The sequence below is a fragment of the Podarcis pityusensis genome, assembly GCF_964106645.2.
Source record: "Podarcis pityusensis genome assembly, chromosome: Z".
NCBI lineage: Eukaryota > Metazoa > Chordata > Lepidosauria > Squamata > Lacertidae > Podarcis > Podarcis pityusensis.
Window position 1 is genome coordinate 33,249,797 of NC_138044.1, and position 17,252 is coordinate 33,267,048.

General features: G+C 44.6%; 1 protein-coding gene across 2 annotated transcripts in view; it reads left to right on the top strand.

Moving 5' to 3' along the window:
* Positions 1–7,086: 7,086 nt before the first annotated feature.
* Positions 7,087–17,252, top strand: part of XKRX (XK related X-linked) — a 43,654-nt gene continuing 33,488 nt past the window's right edge. Inside the window, exons 1-2 of one of the 2 annotated variants that reach the window (XM_080990498.1) lie at positions 7,113–7,225; positions 7,340–7,397. The gene's annotated coding sequence lies outside the window, so the exon portion shown is untranslated. Of the gene's footprint in view, positions 7,226–7,339; positions 7,398–17,252 lie in introns of both variants that reach the window. The other variant, XM_080990497.1, reaches the window with a different exon arrangement.

Here is a 17,252-nt window from a genome sequence, read left to right on the forward strand (position 1 = left end):
CTGACCCCCTCCCTGCCACCACTGTTGTGCAGATGACAGCCCTGCTGGGGCTTTGCGTGTGCCACCAACAAAGTGCCATTGCCCTCACCCCTGCTGCTGTGCCCTCATTGCTGTACCCTTGCAGCAGCAGCTGGATCATGGCGGCAGCACAGGTGCAGCTTCAGGTGAGTTGTGGTGGCAGAGTTGGCAGCAGTGTGAGCACAACGGCAGAAGCAGGGAGAGGGTGGGACAGGACTGTTGAGATGTTCTGTTCCACCTTAAGGAACAGGCATGATTGTTGTGTGTCACAAGTCTGTTTACACTTCAGCTCAGTATGTTGGGAACTTCTGTTTGTGTACAGTGGTACCTCAGATTACATACGCTTCAGGGTACATACACTTCAGGTTACACACTCCACTAACCCAGAAATAGTGCTTCAGGTTAAGAACTTTGCTTCAGGATAAGAACAGAAATCGGGCTCCGGCGGCACAGCAGCAGCAGGAGGCCCCATTAGCTAAAGTGGTGCTTCAGGTTAAGAACAGTTTCAGGTTAAGAACGTGTTAAGTTGTGGGTGAACATATCAGACGACACAGCAATTCTTCAAACAGCTCTTGTTTATTCACAGGTCAGAACAGAACAGAACAGAACTGAACTGAAGGGTTCAGCCAGCCTGCTTATATAGAGCTCCGCTAGAACGCAACAGTAACCACTTTCTGTAACTATCCAATCACTGAATGTCACTTTCAATCCCTTATTTGCATATGTTGACCTGAGTGAAAACTATCTACAGTATCCCCCTGCTGGCCCAGGGTGAGAACTTCAGTACATAACAGAACGGACATCCGGAACAAATTAAGTACTTAACCCGAGGTACCACTGTATAGCTTTCTGTTTTGCTTTGGACACGAAGGAGATCAGACATGTTTTCCTTTTGTCCTGATCTACCCTGAATAAACCTGTTTGTAAATATGCACACACAGCCTCTCATGCCACTTCTGTTTGCGCAGTGTTTGTTCTGCTGAATTGTGTGCTCAGTCTTCTGAAGCCTGAGCCGCAGATTCATGTTGCACCAAGGACCGGAGTTTGCCTGGCACACCGGCCGGTGGGCTGGAGCCAGCTGGGGGCCTGCCAATTGCCCTGGTTTCCTTGGGTGTATGCCAACAAGGACAGGGGCCCAAATCTGTGGGTATCATTGGGGCAGGGGCATGGGTGGGGGAATTTTGCCTACAGGGGTGAAATGTATTGAGCCAACCCTGCAAACTAGACTAGTCTGGCACTGGAGAAAGGTGGTAAAATCAGAAAAGCTAGAAGATGAGAGTGCTATAAAACTAGTTAACTGTGAGGGATTTGAGCAGATTAAAGTTGTGTCCTAGATAAAGTCTGCTGTGCTGAAGGCAGTGAGAAGAGGGGGTAAACAAAAAATAGTGGAAGACTGTGGTGTAGTATAGTGATTACAGCGGGGGTGGCTCTCATGCCAAAAGCTCTTTGAAAGGAATTGTGTCAGACTTTTGCAAAAACAATCTTTCCTTCTCCCAGCAGAGTGTTGGGCAAGGAGGGACTGAGAGAGGAAGAGAAAGGGTTGTCAGAAAGAGACAGGTGTCAGGAAGAATGAGAGAAGAGAGGTGCCCCCCCTCCTGGATCTCGCCCGCCCAATACTGTCTTCAGCACCACAGAACGCCAGTATGCAGCTGATATATCACCCCACAAGGTAATGTGGGCTCTGAGAGATTAAAAGGTTGCCACCCCTTGCTTACAGCGTTTCGCTATAAATCTTCCAAGGAAAGTACTTTGAAAAGCAAAATGAAGTCCCTACACAGGTGGGTGACCTTGGTGGGGTTGCCACTTTCTCTCACACAGAACTGGTGTATATTTAAACTATGTGTGTGTGCCCATGCAGGGTTGAGCACAGCGCACTTTATGGGAAACAATTTAGATGCATTAAAATCTGCTGGGAAATGAGTTCTGCATTAGACAGGAAGCAGACTCACACTTTGGCTAAACTCCAGACTAAAATCAGAAGCCAATAATGGTGTCACATTAAACCATGGTTTATTTTAAACTGGGCTTGAAATGTGAATGAGCAGTATGCTGGTAAACACAGCTCAAAAGGCAATGTTTTGGTCCTCTCCGGCTTCTGTACAGCATTTAATGAAGCACTAAAGGAGCAAGCCAGAGACAGGCTTTACATGCAAACCAGCCCTTGCAGTTAATTTGGGGAAAAGAGCTATAGCTATAGCTGCAAATTATAACATAGATAATTGGTGGGGAGGAGGTCCCCCCTGCACTTCTTCTTTCCCCTCTCCCAATTAACCTCTGTCTCCAGTGACATCACTAGGGCCTGCCTCTGTGACATCACCAGTAGCCGCCCCTAGATCTTTGGAACATGAAATCTCAGTGTTTCGGATACTCCTTACCTGACACCCCTAACAATAACTGGTTGTAAAAGGTAGCATGCAAATGAACATCCAATATCTTGTTTTATTGTTATTAATATGCTTGCTTAACTGTTTATTTTCTTATTAACTGTTATTTTTAACATTTGTATTGCTAAATGCTTGTGAAAGAAAGAAAAGTAAGAGGCCTCTAAAGAAACCAGTTTGGTTGCATAAGGAGCTTACAAATGAGCTGAAATTTAAGAAGGGTGTATATAATAAATGGAAGAAAGGGGAAATCACAAAGGAGAAGTATACACAAGTAGCCAGCAGTTGCAGGGAGAAGGTCAGGCAGGCAAAAATTCAGAATGAGCTCAGGCTTGCAAGAGAGGTTAATAATAATAATACAGTAATAAAAGGTGTCTTTGGCTGTGTTCAAAGCAAGAGGAAGAACAAGCAAGTAGTAGATCCTCTGTGTCTAGAAGATGGAGAAATGCTACTGGGTGGAACTACTCAACACCTACTTTGCCTCTGTCTTCACCAAAAAAGGAAAGCAATGCCCAACGTGGTGATAACAAAATAAATGATGGACCAGATGACCCTTGGGATCCTTTCCAACTCTGCAATTCTACAACTCTGTGATTCTGTGTGGGTGCGAGTATGTAGAAAGATCTGGCTTTTCATGGCTGGAATTTAGCCTACGGTGCAAAGGAAAGAGTCACATCCATTATACTGTGTATTTCTGCTTCTGGCTATGTCCATCATTGGTATCTGGCTCCCAGATGGATGCCCACAAGGGCAGCTGTCTCTTGGGTTGGAAAAGGTTCCACACCCTACATGCCCTACATGTTACCTACCTTACTTCATTTGGCAGGGGCCACATGCAACAGCACTTCTGAAGAGCATCCTTAGGTTTGGGCAAGGTGTTTGCATCTGTTTGTTTCAAGAGGCAATGGAAGAGTGTGCCATCTGAGGTGGTTGGAGAATTACAGCACCTGCTGTGGCTGTAGAGACCAGTATGGGAGAGACACATTTTATTGCAGCTGGGACAGATGAAAGCATCCAGTTTTGCTGTTACAGATGCACCATGGCTTTTCTTCTCTCTGTGCTCCACCTAGCGGTCATTTCTCCTCTGATCACTTCTGTGGATACAAGGCCTGACTGTCTGTCTCCTGGCACAGCAGTCTTCTGCAAGTGACTCCTACACAGTGGAGAGGGGGGATGTTTAATGTTACCAGGCTTCATGTCATGTTGCAGACAACTTTATAATGTAGAGTTGGTCTGCCAATGGGCCTGGTGTCTGATGTCAGCTCTCCACAAAGCACATCCTTGGGATTCTGCCATCTTCCATTCTGTGTACATGATCAAGCCAGCATAGACCTTGCTGAGACAGAAGTGGGAGCATGTTGGGAATGTGGACTTGGAAGAGCACATATTTGTTTGAGACTCTGTCCTGCCATGTGATAAGAACCTGACATACTTTTATCTTAGCATGGAGACATCCCAGGTTGTTCTGTTCTGTTCAAGATCCCAGTTGCCCCTTGAATGGAAATCCACACCGTCTTCAGTTGAGGTGAAGGCACAGGAGACCAATAGGGGCAAGAATATGCTAAAGAGAATTGGGATGAGAACATAGCCCTGTTTCACATTGCTCTTTATACGGAAGGCACCTGAGGATGAACCATCATACTGGATGGTGCCATGCATGTTTCCATGGAAGGACACAATAATCTTGTGGAGCTTAGGTGGGCATCCTAAACTGCTGAGCGGTGTGAAGAGTCCTTTTCAGCTGACAGGGTCAAAGGCCTTTATCAGGTCTGTGAAGGTGATGAACAAGGGGCATCTTACCTTTTCTCCTGCAGCTATGAGTAAATCATGTTGACAGACCCTCCAAACTGTCCCTATTTTGCAGGGACATTCCTGATTTAGAGAAGCCGTCCTGGTTTCTGATTTGATCCCATAATGTCCCACTTTCCCTTAAGGTAAAGGGACCCCTGACCATTAGGTCCAGTCGTGACCAACTCTGGGGTTGCGGTGCTCATCTCACTTTATTGGCCGAGGGAGCCGGCGTGCAGCTTCCGGGTCATGTGGCCAGCATGACCAAGCCGCTTCTGGCAAACCAGAGCAGCGCACAGAAATGCAGTTTACCTTCCCGCCGGAGTGGTACCTATTTATCTACTTGCACTTTGATGTGCTTTCGAACTGCTAGGTTGGCAGGAGCTGGGACCGAGCAACAGGAGCTCACCCCATCGTGGGGATTCGAACCACTGACCTTCTGATCGGCAAGTCCTAGGCTCTGTGGTTTAACCCACAGCGCCACCTGCGTCCCTTAGGATGTCCCTATTTTCATTGGAGAAATGTTGGAGGGTATGGAGTTATTTGACCCCCAAGCTGTCTGAGGGCAATCCTGTAAAGGGAAGGGTTGGGTTTTTTAATTTTTTAAAAAATGTTTTATTGTGTTTTATGTATGTTGGAAGCTGCCCAGAGTGGCTGGGGCAAGCCAGTAATCCAGTAAGATGTATGGGTTATAAATAGTAAAATTATCATTATGGAATGGGATGCACCTATTTTCATCTAAGAAATCTTGACGGTTGACCTCTGAGCTCTAAAGCCGCATTGTGACTTGGGATAGGCCCTGCCAGTGAGAAGGTGTTATTTTAGGTACCCTGGTTCCAAGCCATCTCTTTAAATTTGGCCTAGGATCAGACTGGGAGTCCGGCAGCTGGCAAAGTACAGATGTAATGTTGTGTGCTCAGTCCTCCCAGTTTAAAGTCTGGACCAGCCAAAGTTTCTGAGCCATTTACAATACATACATGTTCCAGGTGGTGTTCATGGCACTTTCAATATTTTTTTAAAAAAATGATTCCAGACCTCATGAGCACAGTGACAATACTTTTAAAGAAGTTTTGTCACTAGCAATTTTTGAAGACTGCTTCATGCTGTAGCTTGGAAATTTTGATTTTGAGTTCTCTCCATTCCTTGATTTCCCCCCAATTTCAGTTGTTCACATTTCCTCATCAGTTTGCAAGTTTTTAACAAGGAGTCCTCTCCAAAATTTGATTTCATCTTAATGCTAATTCATCCTAATAAAAACATTTTTGGGTATTTTCAGTAATACGTGAAGTTTTAATGCACACTTCCCCTAATGCAACCATTTTTGTTACACATTTTTGTAGTATCACAAAATTGAAATTTGTAATGGTATAGTTGTTGGGGTCTTTTTAAAAATAATAATAGTGACATGCTACCAGACTATGTAATCATTAGTCAGCTTCTGTTCCAGAATAATGTACTAAAAAAAGCACCCCTGCTTTATTTTCTACTGACCTTTGTTGGAATGGATCCTCACTATTTTTCATTTGTGTGACATGTATACAAACATTGTCCTGCTTTTTGTGTGTAGGGATTGAAGATTGGTGGGTGTGTTTTGGGAGTGTCTATTTCTTGCAACCTCCCTCTCACTCATGTGGGCTGTCATTTTGCAAGCTCATTCCAGAGGAGAGATGTAGCAGACAGAGATGATGGTATTAGGTCAAAGTACTGCTCATGATAGCTGTTGTTAACTGCAGACAAAATTACATTACAAATAACCAGGTTTGCCATAGGTCAGGCAGGCGCATACCGTAATTTCCCTTCTGATATCCTAAACTCCCACAAGATTAGAATTCTTGAACAGCAGGCATTAAATGAAAAATGAAATAGAAAAAAGCTCTGAAAATGCTAACTCAAATGTGCATATTCATAACACAAACCTTTCCTGGCTGGAGGAACAAGAAAGGTACCTAAGGGATGTGACAACAGCCACACAACTTTTCTCAATTCAGGCACAATCCACCATTAGTGTGGGAAGGAAAAACACACACACACACACACTCTCACACACCCCGTCTCCAATATCAGCAACATATGGCCAAAGGTGCATACAAGCAGCTAAAAATTCTTTTTGAAAAACATTACATCATATAACTGTTTACTTACTGCATGCAGAAAGGCCCAGAAATGTGATTTTGGAAGGATAGTTTTTTTCAGTTTAAAAGTTGATTGGCATCCACCTGTCTCTGGAGACAGTGGAAGAGCACAACTTCGGGGCTGAAGTCGAACCGTTGGAGAGTTACAGCGCCTGCTGTGGCTGTAGAGACCGAAATGGGAGAGACATGCTTTGTTGTAGCAGGGGCAGTGAAGATGTCTGGTTGAGCTGATGCAGGTGTACCCTGGATTTGGATGTAGGCTCACATTAAATTGTAAACCAAACTAATTTCTTCCCCAAGCCTAACTGTGGTGCACTAAAGTAGTATGTTACATTACATTTATTAGTAACTTAGATGCAACTTGACGCTTGGTTGGTTTGCCTGCAACCAAGACTGCTCAATATATGATTAGAACAGGAGAAGCGGTGTTAGTTTCACTGGTGACCTTTATTTGGCTGGCTGGCTGAGCACGCATCAAGTTACACAGCTGGACCTCTTAGCTGGGAGCATTGAGATAAGCATCTCAAGTTCAACAGTCTCTCGTTTACACAAGTGTACAGCTATAATAATCCACTCTCAGGCTGATCCAGAGTTGCCTCATGAAAGCAAGCACAGTTATTGTCAATTTACACTTGAGTAGTCAGCAGCAGATACCAACCATAGTTTCCTCGGGAGACCTATTGTCTGGACCTTTGAACTGGCTTTGTGATGTGAGACCAGGTTTCCATGGGAACAGTTGCCCAGGGATACGCTCCATGGTAGAATTTGCATCCTTAGGTGATAACAGAAGCTGCTTGGCTGTTAACCAGTTTAGATGAAAAAGAGAGAGCCTCTTTTTCATGTTCCACTGGTCATTCCTTAGAGGCAACCTGCTGTGGAATGGATTCAGAGATGAGACAGTCACATGTGAGTATTTCTGGGGTATAGTTGGCTGTCTTCATGCACGCATCCTTTTTAGACTTTTCAAACATTTTAAAGCATTTCCCCAGCACTCTCAAACATCTTTTGGTTTTCTTGAAGATCGAAGACAGAGGACTGCTGATGACAGGCAAGGCCTGCCCATTTGTTCTTGTGCCAGGTGAGACATCAAAAACGAATGGGAAAAGCTCAGGTTTGTCAAAATTAACATGACAAAAAGGGAACAGGCTATGTCTGAAGTTGCCAGACCCTGGGTGCTCTAAGACAGGGATCAGCAAAGTTTTTCAGCAGGGGGCTGGTCCACTGTCCCTCAGACCTTGTGGGGGGGGGGGGACTATATTTTGAAAAAGAAAAAAAGAATGAATTCCTATGCCCCACAAATGACCCAGAGATGCATTTTAAATGAAAGGACACATTCTACTCATGTAAAAACACGCTGATTCCTGGACCGTCTGCGGGCCGAATTTAGAAGGCAATTGGGCCGGATCCGGCCGCCGGGCTTTAGTTTGCCTACCCATGCTCTAAGACTAGCCCAAGATGGAGCAATTAAACCCGTGGACCATCTTCCACCACTTCATCTCAATGGCAGGGAAATGCCTCACCTGTTACATTTCTGCATGTCAGGCTGTCATTAAAGGGCAGGGCCCTTAAAAAAAAGAAAAGAAGAAAAGAAAAAGAAAGGAAGGAAGGAAGTTAGCCATCTTTATTAGCAGCATTTGATTTACCAGGAAGTAAACTCCCTCTGAATGGTAGGACTTACTTCTGATGAAGCATGTTAACACAGATCATGAAACTTTTGTGAACATCATTAATGCGGTATAAAAAGTGAAATAGAATAGTCGTTTTATACTCAGAACACACATTTTCAACAGTGTGCATTTTTCATTCAATTTACAAATACAGGATGGAGGCAGCGGGGTGTGTGTGTGTGCTTTAAGTGACATTTCGGAATGAATGTCTCTATATCTTCACCTGTGTGATATTTATATTTATAAGTATGTATCGGTGGCGTGCGGTGACATTTTTCATAGGGGAACAGTTAGGGCCAGAGGCACTAGCTTGCAAAGGAGTTTTTTTTTGGGGGGGGGAGGATGACGTTGTTCCCTTGAGCATTGCTCCTCCTTCTCTAAGCAGGGAAGAAGCCTTGGGAAGGAGGCACCAGGGAAACATTAAGCCCCTCTTGCCCAATGACTGCACACCACTGTTTAGTATGGCTTTCCCTATAGTCTATGCCACCATTTCATAGAATCATAGAATTGTAGAGTTGGAAGGGGCCACTGGGGGCCTCTAGTTCAACCCCTGTGCAATGCAGGAATCTTTTGCCCAATGTGGGGCTGGAACTCACAGCCCTGAGATTAAGAGCCTCATGCTCTTACTGTCTGAGCTATTTTGGCCAAGCCACGCCCCCCTGCCTGACCTTTGCCATCCAGCATGACTTGCTTCTGATTACAGTGGTACCTCAGGTTAAGTACTTAATTCATTCCGGAGGTCCGTTCTTAACCTGAAACTGTTCTTACCCTGAAGCACCACTTTAGCTAGTGGGGCTTCCTGCTGCTGCCGCGCTGCCGGAGCACAATTTCTGTTCTCATCCTGAAGCAAAGTTCTTAACCCGAGGTACTATTTCTGGGTTAGTGGAGTCTGTAACCTGAAGCGTATGTAACCCGAGGTACCACTGTATCTGCTCTTGTTATGAACTCATGCTAGTTAGGGTACAGAATCAAGAAGTTTCAAAGCTACCAGCAGAAATTAAGGAGAATAAACAGCTTTTGAAGAATAACATTTAGCAATTTCCTTAAAACCCTTTTATTTAATTAAAATGCACTCAAGCTAGGATTGCACTTAGAAACACACACACACACACACACACACACACACACACACACACACCCCTGTGCCTTGAAACAGCTGCACAAGGATGGGGACACTCAGTGCTATTTTTCTAGAAAAAGAGGTGCCGGAACTCACCACAAACACCTCCCTTGTTCTCTTAGAAGGGCAATGGCACCCACCTGGGGTGTGTCAGAACTGAGTTCCAGTGAGTTCTGGCTGGAAAAAAGCCCTGGGGACACTCAACCCATCACCGTTACATAAAATAGTACCTGTTAGGATTTCAGGTTGTTGTATAGTTGTAAAAGACACAAGTGCTTGGCACAATCTCTTTAAATACTTGTGCCTTCTCCTCAGTGTTTCCTCCCTGCCCCCTTGCAAACTCTGGCTGGTCATGATAATAAAGCCAGCAGAACTAATTGCATACAAACAAGAACAGACTGGCATCAGAAGGTAACTGTGGCCTGGCTAGTCACTGGGGAAGGAAATGGAAAGGCAGCTTTTGATAAGGGCTTGGGGTGCTGAAAGCGGAGATCTGCCTCTAGTCTGCTGAAGGCAGGAGGGAGAGAACAAGGGGCTTGGTTAAAGTTTAGCTTAGCCTTTTAGATGTGTTACAAGTAAGCATCAGATCCTGGTTTCTATTGGCACAGGACCATTTGGCGCTAAGCAACGCTGCAAACTACAGTTCTCACTGTCCCCTTTTCTAAATTTGAGTGCTGTAGCTCAGTGGTACAGCACCGGCTTTGCATGCAGATGGTCCCAGGTTGAATCTCCAGGTAGGACTGATTGAGACTCCTGCCTGAAACCATACAGAGCCACTGTCAGTCAGTGTTGAGAATTCTGGGCTAGATGAACGAATGGTATGATTAGCAGCCTCCTATATAGACTCATTTAATGCAGGGATACAGAATGTGTGACTCTTCTGTTGTGGGACTACAGTCCCCATCATCCCTGGCCATTGGCAATGCTGGCTGGGGGGCTGATAGGAGTTGGTTCCCAACAACACTTGGAGGGCAAAGAATGACCCATCCCTGGCTGAAATCGTACCTTGAGCCAGAGAGGAAAGTTTTCATTTTCTTGTGTTGCTTATTTTAATATCACATTTATACCTCACCTTCCCTTCAGGGAGCTTAAGGTGGCATACATGGTTCTCTTCCTCCCCATTTTATCTTCACAACAACCCTATGAGGTAGGTTAGGCTGAGAGACTGTGACTGGTGTAAGATCATTCAGTGAGCTTCGTGAATGAGTGGGAATTCAAACCCTGGTCTCCCAGAACAAGCCCAGCACTCTCTTATTCTTATTTTTTCTAATTGAAGTTGCTCACTTTTTTTATTTTACAAAAAGTAAACTGAACGCAACTTACAAATACTGGCTTCTCACCATGTACCTATCTGTTGTGGGGCTGCCAGCTGGCCAGAAAATAAAGTCTGGCCTGTTCTTGTCTCTTGCTGTTGAAAACCAACCTTAGCTTGCAAGGAAGAACAGATGGTTGATCTGCAGAAATCATCCGCAGTGGGATTCAACATGACTACCTGTAGCTCAAAGACCTCAGGAGTGGCCCAAGCCATTTTGCTGCCTGAGGTAATGGGCAAGATGGTGCATTTCCCATGCCGTGCACAAAATCTGATTAGACTGGTAGTTGAATCTTACTCCACAATTGGTGATTGAACGAAGTCCTCTACCGCACCCTTGGACAGCAAGCAAGCTTATGGGCTGCAGAGCAGAACCAGGGCACACATTTCTAACCACTTTCCACCCCTTGAAATTTGCCACCTGAGGCAGCTACAGCATGTTGCCTCATGGAAGGGCCAGCCCAGTAATTAAAGGGACAACAGCAGAAGCCAACGCAAAGGTTGTAAGTTCTATGCAAGCAGGCTGCTACATGATCCTTCTTCTAACAGGCATAAAGTAGTTAGGTATTCTGTACCTATAAAACAATATTAAGAGACAGCATGTAAAGGGGGAAATGCTTACCTATCAGGGCATTACCTTCCTAAGAAAAACAATTGCTGAATATTTTCCTGTTGCACAGCTGTAAGAAGCCTATGAGCTCTTACCTGGGGCAGGGAGGAAACCCCAACTTTCTTCATGGGTGGTGCCCATTGGGACTGGTGGAGTGGAAGGCAGGAAGCCCAAACAGTAAGTAGAGTCACAGCAAATGAGAAGCAGAGTCCATCAGTTTCAGTTTTCTCCCCATCTTCCATTCTGAATTCTACCAGAGCACTGCTGAGACTAAGGAAGAGGAAGCTGATAGGCTGTGTCACCCCTTGGACTGCTTGTTAAGTAAGAAGGCAGACAGGCAGGCTCTGGCTGAGGATAGACGGAGGTTGGTAGGGCAGTGCCCCATTTGTCCTAGGGGGCCAGCCTCCACTGGTATAGATTCTAAATCTATGCATACACATTAAGTGTACTGGAAGAAGCAAAGATCAGCAGTGTCGAAGCAATGATTCTTCAGCATCAACTTTGTTGGACTGGTCATGCTGTTTGGATGTCTGATTATTGTCTTCCAAAGCAACTACTCTATTCCAAACTTAAAAATGGAAAAAATAATTCCTGGTGGTCAACAAAGGAGGTTTAAAGACTCTCTCAAGGCAAATCTAAAAAAAAATCTAGTATAAACACTGACACCTGGGAAACACTGATCTGTGAGCACTCCAGTTGGAGAACAGCCTTTACGGAAGGTGTCGTGGACTTTGAAGATGCTCGAACTCAGGATGAAAGGGAGAAATGAGCTAAGAGGAAGGCACGTTTGGCAAACCCTCACCGTGATCAGCTTCCGCCTGGAAACCTATGTCCCCACTGTGGAAGGACATGTGGATCCAGAATTGGCCTCCACAGTCACTTACGGATTCACTGTTAAGACCATGTTCATGGAAAACAATCTTACTTGGGTATGAGTGATCACCCAGGAAGAAGAAGACTGAACACAAAGAGATGGCTGGCCTAGGCTCTTGTAGTGCTTCCAGCAAGCACCTCTTGCTAGCAGTCCTTACAAACTGTGCAGGCATCAAAGATGCCCCAGGAGGAGGCTACAGAGGCTGCTAGAATGCCTTCTGATCACAGTTACAGATGGGTAGCCGTGTTGGTCTGCCATAGTCGAAATAAAAAAATTCCTTCCTGTAGCACCTTAAAGACCAACTAAGTTAGTTCTTGGTATAAGCTTTCGTGTGCATGCACACTTCTTCAGATACACTGAAACAGAAGTTGCCAGATCCTTCTATATATTGAGAAGGTGGGGAGGGGTATTACTTAGAAGGGTGGTGGGAATCGGAGATTGGCAGATAGCTGAGATGAGCCTGTTGACAACTCTTAACGACTGTAATAGGTCTTACAGGAAAAGGCAAGGGGTGAGAAGGTGAGAAATGGCTTAGTCATGTATAATGAGATAAGAATCCGATGCCTCTGTTCAGACCAGGTCTCTCCATTGTTTTAAGTTTGGTAATGAGTTGTAATTCAGCAGCTTCTCTTTCCAGTCTATTTCTGAAATTCCTTTGTAGTAAAACAGCTACTTTGAGATCTTGTATAGATCTTCTGATCACAGTCATCCTTTGATCACAAAGGGTGCTGGTCAGGCCAGAAGCAAAAGTACACAGTGTGCATTAGCATGAACTGAAGACTCAAAACAATTAGCCAAATATGGTTGCCAGTGCTGCTTTCTCCCTACATGGCAGGTAAGCCAGCTCTGGCAGGGATGCTTCAGATACATTATCTTGGCTGGAAATCATAAGTACACCAGGCCTGACTCACTGTACCCATTTGCTGGCAGGTCTTGGTTTCCATTTCAGAATGGGGGTGGAGAGAAGGAGATGAGTGGGTGCGAGAGTTGCCAGTTTGTTTACTGCCCTCTGCATCATCCTTGTTTGCAAGGGATAAACAGTGATCATGCTTTTTTCCATGCTGCTGAGGGTAGCGGTGGGAAATCTTCACTGGTTAATTCCTGAATACCCTGTGTTCAAGGCACAAGCTCACTTTTTCTTTGACCTATGTGGCCGGCCTCTAGGTATTTTCTGGAACTTTATTCAGGAGTAGCATGCCTATGTTGTAAAATGCTTTTTTGAAATTTTAAGGAAGATGTTGCAGCAATTGCTGCTACAGAATCGTTTGGGACCGTCCTGCAGTTGGGGATTCCCAAACCTGCCCCTTGTAATCTGACCCAAATAGTGCCTCTGATTAACACTCCTGCTTTCTGATGCCAGCACAAGACAAGCTTACTGAAATTCCACCAAAAATTTGTGCAAAGTTCAGTTGGCAGGAAAATCCTCACTGCCTCATCCTATCCAGATTCACTCAGAATAGGAGGAGGTCCTGTTGAATTCACTGGGGCTTACTCCTTAGTAAGTGTACATAGGATTACAGCCTTAAGCAATACCTAAAAAGATATGACCTGGAGGGTAGGCGAGAGATTTGCACATATGTATTTGATAAGGAGGGACGCGGCTTGCCGATCAGAAGGTCGGAGGTTCAAATCCCCGTGATGGGGTGAGCTCCCATTGTTCGGTCCCCGCTTCTGTCAACCTAGCAGTTCAAAAGCATGTCAAAGTGCAAGTACCTTCTCTGGAGGGAAGGTAAACGGCATTTCCGTGCGCTGCTTTGGTTCTCCAGAAGCAGCTTAGTCATGCTGGCCACATGACCCGGAAGCTACACGCCGGTTCCCTCGGCCAGTAAATTGAGATGAGTTGTCCGTGACTGGACCTAATGGTCAGGGGTCCCTTTACCTTTACTGTTTGATAAGGAGAGCCTGTAGATTCAGACAAATGCCCCCACTCTTCATTGTGTGTTGTGAACCCAGTGTCATTCTTTTTTTCAGAAGCAGATCTGTGAGCTGTGGGGGGGGGGGCTATGGGGAAACAGCTGCTTCTAACAAGTTATGTTTCATGTCTGATGCACAGTAACTGCAAATGTCACTGTATACTGAGGCAAGTGTTTGCTTCAATCTATCTGTGAGTGTACATCTCACACCAATGCACAGTGCGAGTCTTTAGTGTAATCCATTGACTCATTTAAAATTGGCAGTGTCAACCCTTGATAGATAAACGAGGCTACCTCTCCCTGCTATGCCATGAAGAGGAGAGTTAAATTGCCACAAGTGTTTAAATTGCCTTGGCCTACAAACCCGGGAGTAAGTACAATTGAACTCCGTGACATCTGAGAAGAAATATACTGGATTGCACTGCTAATTTTGTAGTGCCAGGTTTTATTCTTCTTTGTTTGCAACTGTTCTGGGATTTGCAAAAGAAGGGCCTTGCTCTGGAATCACTTACTCCAAAGGCCACCTTGTTTAGCTTTTTTTTCTTCTAAAAGTTGCTAGCTGGATGCTCTAGTCTCTGGCCTTTGGAGGCTGCCTGCCTCTATAGCTGAAGATTCTGGTGGCAGTTTAGCTATGTGAAACATTCCATCAGTTCATTGTCTCTAGAGAGTAATCAATGAGAATTTAATTGTCTGAAAGGGCTCCGAGTAAAATCAAGCGCAGGTACATATGCACAATTTTTAACAAATGTGCTTACAGAAACTGCAGGTGACGAAAACCACAATAGAGGCATTTCCTCTTCTTTCATACGTAGGAAGTAAGCCTCTTCTAAGATGATGCCTGTTATATATATCTGCATCTTTTAAAATAGGGATAGTGAGCCTTTTCCCAATCCCACAGGTTGTTGAGAAAAAAGTGCTTGGAGTGGCGTATGCCTTTAACTGAGTAGCAGCCCTAATTCATAATTATGGATAGACCTGGATTCCATTTATCTAAGCTTTTTCAGAACAGCAACCCAAGTTGGTGGCCACCACAATACCTCGTGGCAGTAAGTTCCATAGGTTAATGGCCTAGCATGTGAAGAAATGCTTCCTTTTGTTAGTCCCGAGCCTATAGTCAATCAGCATCAGTGTGTGACTTCAAGTTAGAAATATGAGAGAGAGGAGGAAAATACATTTCCAGCTACACCATTCATAATGTTATAAGACTTATACTATGCTGCAAAGGTATAATGAATTTAGCCCTCCCCTCCCCCCTATAGTTTTAAAAACCTTTTCTTAACTAATAGTGGCCTGCTTCCTGTTGCCTTCAGAAAGCTCTTTTCCAGGCATTTGGCCTTGTCAAATCAAGCATTATCCACTGCGTAGCACAAATGGTTTTTTTGCGGGCAGATTTAACATTGGTTTCTCTGTCTTCCCTTAGTCACCCATCTGCCTCCAGACCCAAAACTTTACTATATTTGGGAAAGGGACCATGTAAGTCTCTTGGCAGGGTTTACTGGTTTCCTCCTAGAGCCACGCTCTCTCCTGGGTCCTAACACAAACCAATTCAACAGTAAGGGAGCAGACAGCTGTACACTAAAGTCAGGTTCCTTGGGCCTTTAAGGGGATTTAAGTTACCTTCAGTTTTCTTCCAGTTATTGTCTCTTAGATGCTTTTCAGGGCAGGCAGGAGGGAGGCAAAATAAAGATGAATGGCAGGCAAGACTAAACAAAAGACTAACTGCATATTTTGCAATCACGGGATTTTTTAGAAGTCCCACACCCACAAATAGACGAAATCATTCTGCATGAAAAGGAATTCTTTTTCAGACTAATTCCAGACTAACAGCAGCATAGGGAATAAGATAGTCTTCTTTTTTAAAAATAATAATTACCTGGAGCAAACAATAGGGTTAACAAATTAAAATTGCTCTGGATTGTAAACAGAGGGGGGTTGTATTTTTAAATAAATGAGGACTGGCCAAATCAATTTAAAATCAAATCAATTCAGAGAAACATTCTCTGCCCTCATCTTGAAGTTTCCATAAATGCAATGGGACTTATTTACCAAAGTTGTTTGTTGGTTCATTTGTTTGTTTATTTAAATGATCTCTGGTTGATATGAAATAATGTGGGGTGGGGAATAAGGTACTCAAAATCCACTGCTGGCGTGTTATTGATTTACTTTTCTACCAGCCACAAGGAGAAGAAGACTATTAGGATAATGTTGTTGCTCTCTGTTCTATCCTGGGGCAGTCAGTTCCAAAGGTTTGTGATGTAAACAGAGAGAAAACTTGAGCTTGGAAGATAAATACCAAATCGCTTGAAGCTTTGTGATAGTGAAGAGAAGGGTCCCTTCTATCTTCTCGCTTTGCTTTCACTATTTGCCTTTTATTCAGGGCAGGCCTGAAAGAACATGTCAACCAAAAACAGTTCTCCGAGCTGTGAATTTATTTATTACATGTGAATCAATGCCCACAGCCCTCCTGGTCTTGGTGCCTGTCTAGGACTACATATAGAGCTTGTTAGGCACCCAGCAGGGCCCAATTACAAGGCTCAAGGGCTGCGTTTGGTCTGAAAAAACATGCCTTATCCAGGCCCATACTGGGTGCTAGGAACAGTTCCAGCTGCCTTGTGTCCCAAAGTTGATTTATTTGTTGTGGTGTGGTGACTGACCTTGCTATCAGCTCCCTGCCCCCATGGATTTTACCACCTTCGTTCCTTACCAAAGGTTTGTTTTCTGCCAGATTCATCTCTTCTTGTTACACATTGTCTTGAACAGAGGGTTCAAGGACTTCTCAACAAACCCCACAAGCCAGTTTTGTCAATCAGTCAGAAGTGTGTCCTGTCAAGCCTGCTGCATCATACTCCACTTGAATGTAAGAACATAGGAGTCCTGCTGGATCAGGCCCAAACTCTGTTCTCACAGTGGCCAGCCAGATACCCATAGGTAGCCTGCAGACAGAAGCTGAACACAACACCACTTGTGCTCCCCAGTATATTGCTTCCAACAGTGCAGGTAAAATATAGTCACCATGGTTAGCAGCCACTGGCAGCCTTATCTTCCAAGAATAATAGAATCGTAGAGTTGGAAGGGACCTGAAGGGTCACTTAGTCCAACCCCTTGAAATGCAGGAATCTCAGCTAAAGCATCTAAAGCATCTCAGCTAAAGCATCTATGACAGATGGCCATCCAATCTCTGCTTAAAAACCTCCAAGGAAGCAGAGTCCACAACCTCTCAAAGGGGGTCCATTCTAATGTTGAACAGCTCTTGCTGTCAGATAGTTTGTCCTGATGTTTGGCTGGAATCTCCTTTCTTGTAACTTGAAGCCAATGGAGCAATTTGTAGGATGCTACATTCTTGGCAGAGTTTGAGTTCCAACAGATACTGGGGGAGTCGAAGTCACTCGTGACTACTCTGTCTCTCCTTTTTGAATGTTTCGTAATCTGCTCTAGGA